General features: G+C 42.8%; 1 long non-coding RNA gene across 1 annotated transcript; it reads right to left on the reverse strand.

Moving 5' to 3' along the window:
• Positions 1-888: 888 nt before the first annotated feature.
• Positions 889-3,494, reverse strand: LOC124677705. The gene is made up of 2 exons (XR_006994202.1): positions 3,238-3,494; positions 889-2,155 (listed from the first exon to the last, which is right to left on the reverse strand). It is a non-coding gene; the product is annotated as an uncharacterized LOC124677705 (long non-coding RNA).
• Positions 3,495-8,947: the final 5,453 nt, after the last annotated feature.

An 8,947-nucleotide genomic window follows, 5' to 3' on the forward strand; every position in this document is an offset into this window, starting at 1 on the left:
CTTTCCAATGATATGTTTTTGAATGACATGTAACTTATATTTGGTTGACTAACTCATTACTTAAAATTTAACACGAAAATGATGTGGCCTTGTATTCATGGATGGAGGGGGTATCTACTAATACACATATTGATTAGAACAGTATTTCATTTTATTTGACCATTCATGCATTTACATCGACACAACGTTCCACCGAAGCGTGGAGTCGCGAAGCTCAAAATATTCCATATTTTGAAATACCTTTTCCGTTGACTACTTGAACTTACGGAGTTTAATAATATTATGAAATATTATGCAGCCCAATAAGTCTTCATTTGTTGTCTTCACGTCGTAAGTATTTTTACAGTACAAAACTTGTTTCTCAAAGGCGCTTCACAATTATTCCATAATGGACCATTTTCATAACTTCTAAAGTACTTATGAATTGTCTCCCTGCGCTACTAAGTAAGCACTTAGTTTTTAGAGGTGATTCCAAAGTATTTCATAACGGACCATTCTCCATCGTATAGAGTCCTTCTAAATTGGTGAGAACTACATTATAAAGTCCTCGTGATTATACTGTAAAGTTCACACAGTGTGTTTGTAAAGTACTTCAAATTTATTGACTTCATACACTGAGCTGGTGACATCCACGTTATGAAGTCTTTGCATCTATACTGTAAAGTTATGCAATATAATTGCAAAATTAATTAAAAGCTCTCGAAGGCCTTCAAATTGGTTCCACAAATGCGATAGAGAAATCGCCACATCAAATGGCATTGACAAAGATAAATTGGTTCATCAAACAGATAGAACAAAAAATATAAATCTAGATGCATCTAGTTTTATCATCAGCTTTTATCATCTGTAGATCTTTGCAAGAATTAGCAAGTAATAATACAGGTGTAATGAGCAAAAAATATCCTCCAACTTATAACAGCAACGACACATCTCTTTGGAGCAGAATATTTAGAAACTACACTCTAATGGTGAGTTACATATAACAGCATAGATATAAGTGTAATGAGCACACCTAATGGAATAACTTAATATGTAGGCTAATCATCCACGGGTGTTGCAGCAAACTCATGTCCTAATTACCATAAACAACAATCCATCACACAACAATCCGAAGCACTAACTAATTAGACCTGCAACAACAAAGTGCTAACTTGTTTAGAAAGTTCTACAACTTGAAGTGGCAAAGCTGTGCATTCAATAGTTTAAATTTCTACTACTGAAATCCTCCTGCTGCCAGAAAATATGTGAGGACGATGATGGTGGCCGCCATGTAAAACCAAGACGAAGACCGGAGGCTGTGAAAAAATGTGGGCCCAGATCGAAAAATAAAGGAAAACGTAGAACCCAGATCCATGGGAGCCTCCAGTCGCCGCCGCCCAAGATGCAGCTCCAGCACAATCCTCGCGGTGACGAACGAGGGTAAGCGCAGCCACACTGAGAATGGATTTTCCGGTCCCGTCGGTGGCTAATGGCTTCCAAGGCAGTTTTCTCTGGCAGGGCCTGAAAATATAAATACATATATTAATAATGATCTACGGTGCATTAGGAAATAATTCCATTTCCCAAGTAGGACAAAAAAACCCTATGAAAATAAGGTGTTTGTCATAGCCGAAGAAAAGTCAGGCTGAATAAATTAGGAAAACTTAACCAACATGATAATAACCAAGATAGTAATTGTTTGCAACTAGTTTTATTAACCCGAGATCTCACAAAATTACATATTTCAAAATTTATTTAAAAAAAACTATGCCACAAAGAGCAGACAGTGTTGACAAAATCACATGGATTATGAAATTTTTTTCGGAAAATGAACTAGGAGCAGGGCGATTGGTACCCAAAGAAGTACTGCCATCCAAACTTTGTGCTCCACATAAAAAATCACAATGACCAGGAGGAGATGCATCAAGTAGAAAATCCCAGGTATGAAGATGTGCAAATCTACTTGGGCCTGGACGGAATCAAGAAAGAGCCTCGGGTTAGTGCCAAGGTGGAGACAACAACACTCCCATATCAAGAGAATGGAGTCGAGGAGGTAAACAAAGATGAATTGCAGCTCCATGATGGACGCGGCTGCCTGCCCATGTGGCTCGCTGGCCACGGGGACCTCCTTGTCTCGGCTCCTGCCTTGGCCGTCCGGAATACGCCATGGCGACATCTGAATGATAAAAGACGACATCGATGTGAATCGACCATAGAGAACTTCACTGAACCTGAATAATGCAATAGACATATAGCAATAAATGAAAACCTCAGAACCGAAACATTTCACAGAACAATAGAAATAAGAAAGCCAGCATGAAAACTGCCAAAGATGGGAGAACTTTACATTCATTTAGATTCAGATTGACCATAACCTGCTATTTGCTACCAAAAGTAACAAATAAAACAGAAAGAGCTATGTGCATCATAAACTTCTCCTGGGGCATAGATACGGGCTATTTGGAAGCCTTATATGGGGGATAGACACATGCTATGTTGACTGACTATCTGGCCATAAACAACTTCATAACTAAATACGGTAAATAGTAAATCTAACAGTGTGGGATACATTAAAATAACTTCAGGCAGTAAATTAGAACACACAGCTAAGGAAGACATCATAATATAAGACAACATTCTTCAACACAACTACTCTCTAATAAAAAAAGGTTCCAAATGGCAGCACATACAACACTACAAGCCGCCCCTGAGCTGATCATTTACTGCCTAATAAACCTGCAGCTAGATTGCAGACTGACCTGCTTTGAAAATGGTGGCCAACAAGTACATCTGCAATTGACGGGTACGGATCTATTGATTTTTAAACTTCAGCGTCGTCTATGCTTGTCTAGAACACTAAAGCACAGAATTAACTTATGAAACAAACAGGAGTAAGCCGAACGCATTTGCAACTGGCAGGAAAAGATCCCGAACAAAAATCTTTATGGGTACTGATGTACAAGATTCACTGTTAGCTATTGTAAAATGTTGGTGAATTTATTTATAAAGTTTGGAAAAGTTTTCCGAATATAAATTTGTAGTAATTTGTCATATGGATTATCATACAGTACAATCTGCCACAAAAAATGAACTCAAAGGACTGGAGAAGAACCTAGAATACTGTAGCAAACCAAATTATTGAGATCGAACAAACAAAGCAGAGGGAACCAATTGAAGGAAATGGGGCTCGCAAAGCTGGGTGCTGTGATAAAAATGGCACCTCCAGGTAAAAAAAAAAAGGAAACGCAGAGTGCAGACCAAAGAAACAGATCACGGGGAAGCCTCGGGTCGCCGTCGCCCATCCCCATACTTGGCGCAATAGTCAAGCGAGCCCGACTCCGGTACTGAAGAGCGAAACTGTGAAGCTCCCTTGACGCCGGAAGAGCACGCGGCGTGGCGACTGGCGAGGCCCGACCACTGTATTCCATGAATCCGGAGAAAATCCCTATAATTTTAGATTCGCGGAGGAAAAGAATCGAGGAGAAGAAAAACAAGGGATGGGATCTCACCTGAGTAGCAGATCGGTAAATCCTTGGTGGCCGCAATGGAGAAGCTATCTCAGATCTTCCCCAAATCTGGTCGACGCACGGACGAGCAGAGGCAGCGGAGGCGAGGACAGGGAGAACGATTCCGCTCTCTGAGGTACAGAGGAGACGACCGGATTTTGAACTCGAACTAGTCTCGGTGCCGTCTTGTACAATACCGCACGTCGCAAGCGGGCCCCCTACCGTATATCATACGAGAAGGTACCATGTATCTACTCGTATTGGAACGAAAAGGCCGGTCAAACCTTGCAGCACGTGGGCCCGGCGACCGAATCTTACAGCAATGAGGACGGCGGTTGATATCGACAGCGCCCCATATCAGCTTCGCGAACGCATTTTCGCTGAATCCTGTACTGAGCTGATGCAGGTCTCTTCATCTGTTGGACTTCCTGAAGCACCTGATCTTCCCCAAGGACTAGGTACTGTTAAGATGCTAGGATCATCTAGGGTAGATCTAATGCGGGTATGTACTGTGGCTTTGCATATGACTTCGTATCTGAGAGGGAAGGAGAGGGATGGGGCATACCTTCTCCCTTCGAGGAGGATGAACCATCGGACGTCGACATGGCGGCGACGGCGGTGGCGTGAGCGTGCGGTGGCGGTGGCAGAGCTTCCCGTCGGCACGCGCTAGAACCCTAGATCGGTAGGGATATCGGTGGGGCGAGCGGCGCGTCGGTCGAACCTCGTACCGCGTGCATCCGGCCCCCACCTCTCTTTATAGCGCGGCGACAGGGGCCCACCAACCATAAACGCGGTTGGGCGCCCCCGATCAGGGCGCGTACGAGGTCAAAGGCTGGTTATCGATCCGTTGGGATCGATCCCTTGGAGATCATCCTAACATTCTCCCCCTTGATCTCAACTTTTCTTTTAAATTTATACTTTCACTTTATTCGCTTCATTTTAGATCAGTCCATAGAGCATGTTTCATCGTCACAGCTCTATTGCCGATAGAATCAGACAGCCACAATACACTTCTCTGTTTTGAAACAAATTCTTTTACTTTTGGGCCTCTTATGATCCGGGATAGGTAAGACTTTCCCTTAAACCCATGCCGGCTACGTGCTCCTTGAACACGCTCGGGTGGTAAGCCTTTCGTTAGCGGATCCGCAAGCATATCTTTTGTTCTTATATGCTCGAGACTTATTGTTTGATCCTCGGACCTTGTGTTTCACAACATAATACTTAACCTCAATCGGTTTCGTAGCATTACTCGACTTGTTGTTGTGAGCATAAAATACTGCGAGGCTCATTGTCGCGAGTACATCTTTAGTGGTTTGTCAATACAATCTACCACTTTCAAGTCGGGTATAAATTTCTTTAACCATAATGCACTGCCCGTGGCTTCATAACATGCTATAAATTCCGCATACATCGTGGATGATGCAACTATGGTCTGTTTGGAGCTTCTCCACGAAATAGCTCCCCTGCGAGGGTGAATACATATCCGGATGTGGATTTTCTATCATCTTTATCCCCCGCAAAATCTGCATCCGAATACCCTCTTATTTCTAGGGAATCAGATCTTCTATATGTTAGCATGTAACTCTTTGTGCCTTTCACATAACGTAATGCCTTCTTTACCATTTTCCAGTGTTCAAAACCTGGATTTTCTTGATATCTACCGAGTACTCCGGTGATAAATGCTAAGTCAGGGCGAGTGCACACTTGTGCATACTCGTAGGCTTCCAATGGCCGAAGCATATGGAACCGCTTTCATTTGATCGAGCTCGTATTGATTTTGGGGACTTTGATGATTCCCAAAACTGTCGCCCTTGACTATAGGGGCAGGTGTGGCACTTGCACTTATGCATATTATACTTACTTAGAATCTTTTCTAAATAAGCCTTTTGCGATAGTCCTAATACTCCATTGTTTCTATCTCGGTGAATTTCTATGCCCAAAACATATGACGCTTCACCAAGATCTTTCATAGCAAAATTTGAGGACAAGAACTTCTTTGTCTCTTGCGGTAGACTAACATCAACTGCTGGCAATGCGAATATCATCCACATACAAGATTAGGAAAATATATTTCCCACTTTTAAACTTTGCATAAACGCAATTGTCCTCAATATTTTCTTTAAATCCAAACCTTTTAACTGTCTCATTGAACTTTAGATACCACTGTCTGGAGGCTTGCTTTAATCCATAAATGGATTTCTTTAGGCGGCATCCCATTTCTTCCTTGCCTTCCATGATAAAACCCTTGGGTTGTTTCATGTAGACATTTTCTTCTAAATCCCCGTTTAGAAATGCCGTCTTTACATCCATTTGATGCAACTCCAAATCAAAATGTGCAACTAGTGCCATGATGATTCGAAGGAATCCTTACATGAGACCGGAGAAAATGTCTCATTGTAATCTATCCCTTCTCTTTGTGTAAATCCTTTTGCCACAAGTCGTGCTTTGTACTTTTCGACATTCCCATTGGAGTCATATTTTATTTTGTAGACCCATTTGCAGCCCATTGTTTTGGCTCCTTTAGGAATATTCTCTAAGTCCCAAACATTGTTGGTACTCATCGATCTCATTTCGTCTTCCATGGCCTCCACCCACTTTGATGAATCTGGGCTTCTCATGGCTTCTTCATATGAAGTGGGATCACCTTCCATATGAACTCTTTCTGTGTTGTAAACTTTGTAATTAGTCGAAATGGCTGGTTTTCTAGCTCTTGTAGACCTTCTAGGGGCCACATTCTCTTGAGCATTCTGTTCCTCAACTTGTGGCTCAGCTTCTGGAGGTGGCTGTTGTTGCTCCCTTTCATGCTCAACAAATGGTTCATTCGGCTCCTGACGGACAGGTTCCGAATTTTCACTCATCGTTGTCATGGGTGGAGTCACAACAGGCGCTTGCACCACAATCGCAGGGATCGTCGGTACAGGTGCACATGGTAGCGCAAAAAATGGCTCCTGAGTCATCGGATTAGGTGCATGCACCCTCTTCTCCTCAAGATCAATTTTCCGAGCTACCATGCTCCCCCTCATCATTTCGTCCTCTAAGAAGACAGCATGTCTCGTTTCCACAAACTTTGTGTATTTCTCTGGACAGTAGAAACGATAACCTTTTGACTTTTCGGGATAGCCAATAAAATGGCAGCTGACTGTTTTGGTATCTAACTTTGCGATATTTGGATTGAATACTTTGGCCTCGGGAGGGCTCCCCCACACTTTCGGGTGGTTTAGAGAAGGCACTCTCCTCGTCCATAGCTCATACGGCGTTTTGGGCACCGATTTGCTTGGTACTCGATTAGAATGTGAATAGCGGTTTTTAACGCCTCAATCCACAATCCCAATGGTAGGGTGGAATAGCTCATCATACTGCGCACCATATCCATAAGGGTACGGTTGCGCCTTTCAGCTACCCCATTCTGCTGAGGTTCGCCCGGCATCGAGTACTGGGCGACTATTCCAGTCTCCTGTAGAAACCTTGCAAAAGGTCCAGGGACTTGGCCATATGGAGTATGTCGACCGTAGTACTCCCCTCCATGATCAGACCTGACTATCTTTATTCTTTTGTCATGCTGATTTTCAACTTCAGCTTTGAATATTTTGAATTTATCCAACGCTTCGTTCTTTCTTTTATTGGATAAATATAACCATATCGGGAGTAATCATCCGTGAATGTTATGAACGAATCATAGCCATCCACACTTTTCACCGGAAATGGTCCACATATATCGGTGTGAATTATTTCTAGTGTTGTTGTGCTTCGATTTGCACCCTTTTTAATTTGCTTTACAAATTTTCCTTTAATGCAATCGATGCACTGTTCTATGTCTGAGAATTCTAATGGAGGAAGAATATTATTTTTAACGAGTCTTTCTATTCTCCCCCTCGAAATATGGCCTAGGCGACAGTGCCATAATTTCGATGATTCATCGATTCTTTTTCTTTTCTTTCCTTCTTTTTCCGACGAGGGTATTTGTTCATTCACTTTACACACGGACAATACTTTTTCACGCAAAGACAATAAATAAAGCTCATCATGGAGTATAGCAACCCCAACATAAGAATTATTACACCATATGGCACATTTGCCATGTCCAAAATAACATTGATAATCTGTCTTTATCTAAGCGCGATACACTTATTAAATTTCTATGTATGGAAGGAACAAATAAGACATCTCTAAGCGGAATAGTCAAGCCATCAGCTAGCTCTAAGAGGACGTCGCCAACAGACTTCAACTTCGCTTGAATTCCATTCGCGACTTCAACGCATCCTTCGTCTCTTTTCATAGTCCTCGTCGAATGGAATCCCTGTAAAGAATTTGCAACATGAACAGTTGCACCCGAGTCAATCCACCAAGTAGATTTCGAAAACTGTGTATACAGGGATTCATTTACAAAGGAAACTAAGTTGTTACCTTTCTTTGCCATTAATTCTTTCAGAAAAGCAGGGCAATCTTTCTTGTAGTGCCCAGTCTTCTGACAGTGAAGACACTGATCTTTGTTCACTGGCAATGGCCTGTGCTGGAACTTCTGATGCTGCATTGGGGCTTTACCATATTGCTTTGATGGAGAACCATTGTTGCTTGGTCTGAAGGGCCTTTTCTTATTGTCCTTCACATAGTTGATGGTACCTCCATTCTGTGCCTTGAGTCTATCCTCCTCTTGCACACACATGGCAATGGTCTTTTCAATGTCCCATTTCTCAGGACTCATGTTGTAATTGATGACAAAGTTGTCAAACTGTTGTGGCAATGAAGCCATCACCAAGTGAACCGGAAGTGCAGGCTTCGGCTCCGGATCAGCATCCATGGGCTTCGGCTTTGCAGCCGGGTTGCTCATCCCGAGGATGTGCTCCACGATGCCATGTGCACCTCCGGTATACTTTTTCTGTCACCATTGCTTCAGCAGTTGGGTTGCATATGTCTTTGAAGAACCGGTGAAGCGGCTCTTTATCTTTTCTAGGTACTCCCCGAGCGGAAGCACACTACGTAATTGAGCCCACAATGGCGTTCTCAATTGTATTCTTTATGAATGCCATGCACTTTTTGTTGGCAGTCTGCCACTTTCTGTTCTCTAGAGTGTAGGACATCTCCACTGGAGCATGGTCCCTTTTCTTTTTAGCCCATGCATCATCAGTATCCCCGTCAGCTCTGACGGGGTCAGCAGGCTTGATGGGCTGCGGTGTGTCAACCACCCAGTCCACCTCAGCACAGACGAAGGCGAAATCCACCTTCTTCCTCCATTCTGTGTAGTTATCCCCTCTAAGGGTGGGAACATCCTTGATGCAGCTCATCAAGTAGAACCCTCCTGAAAACCACAAAGAAGTGAGAACAGTACAATTGCAAATTATAATCCAACGTTGGTCCGAATTAAAACATGCAACTCGTTAATGCAAATAAAACTATATCACCGTTGGGCAGAAATAGAGATAAATGCACATATCATTGCTATTTGCAGCGGAAACTGTGAACTT

This window comes from Lolium rigidum, chromosome 7 (assembly GCF_022539505.1).
Source record: "Lolium rigidum isolate FL_2022 chromosome 7, APGP_CSIRO_Lrig_0.1, whole genome shotgun sequence".
Taxonomy (NCBI): Eukaryota; Viridiplantae; Streptophyta; class Magnoliopsida; order Poales; family Poaceae; genus Lolium; species Lolium rigidum.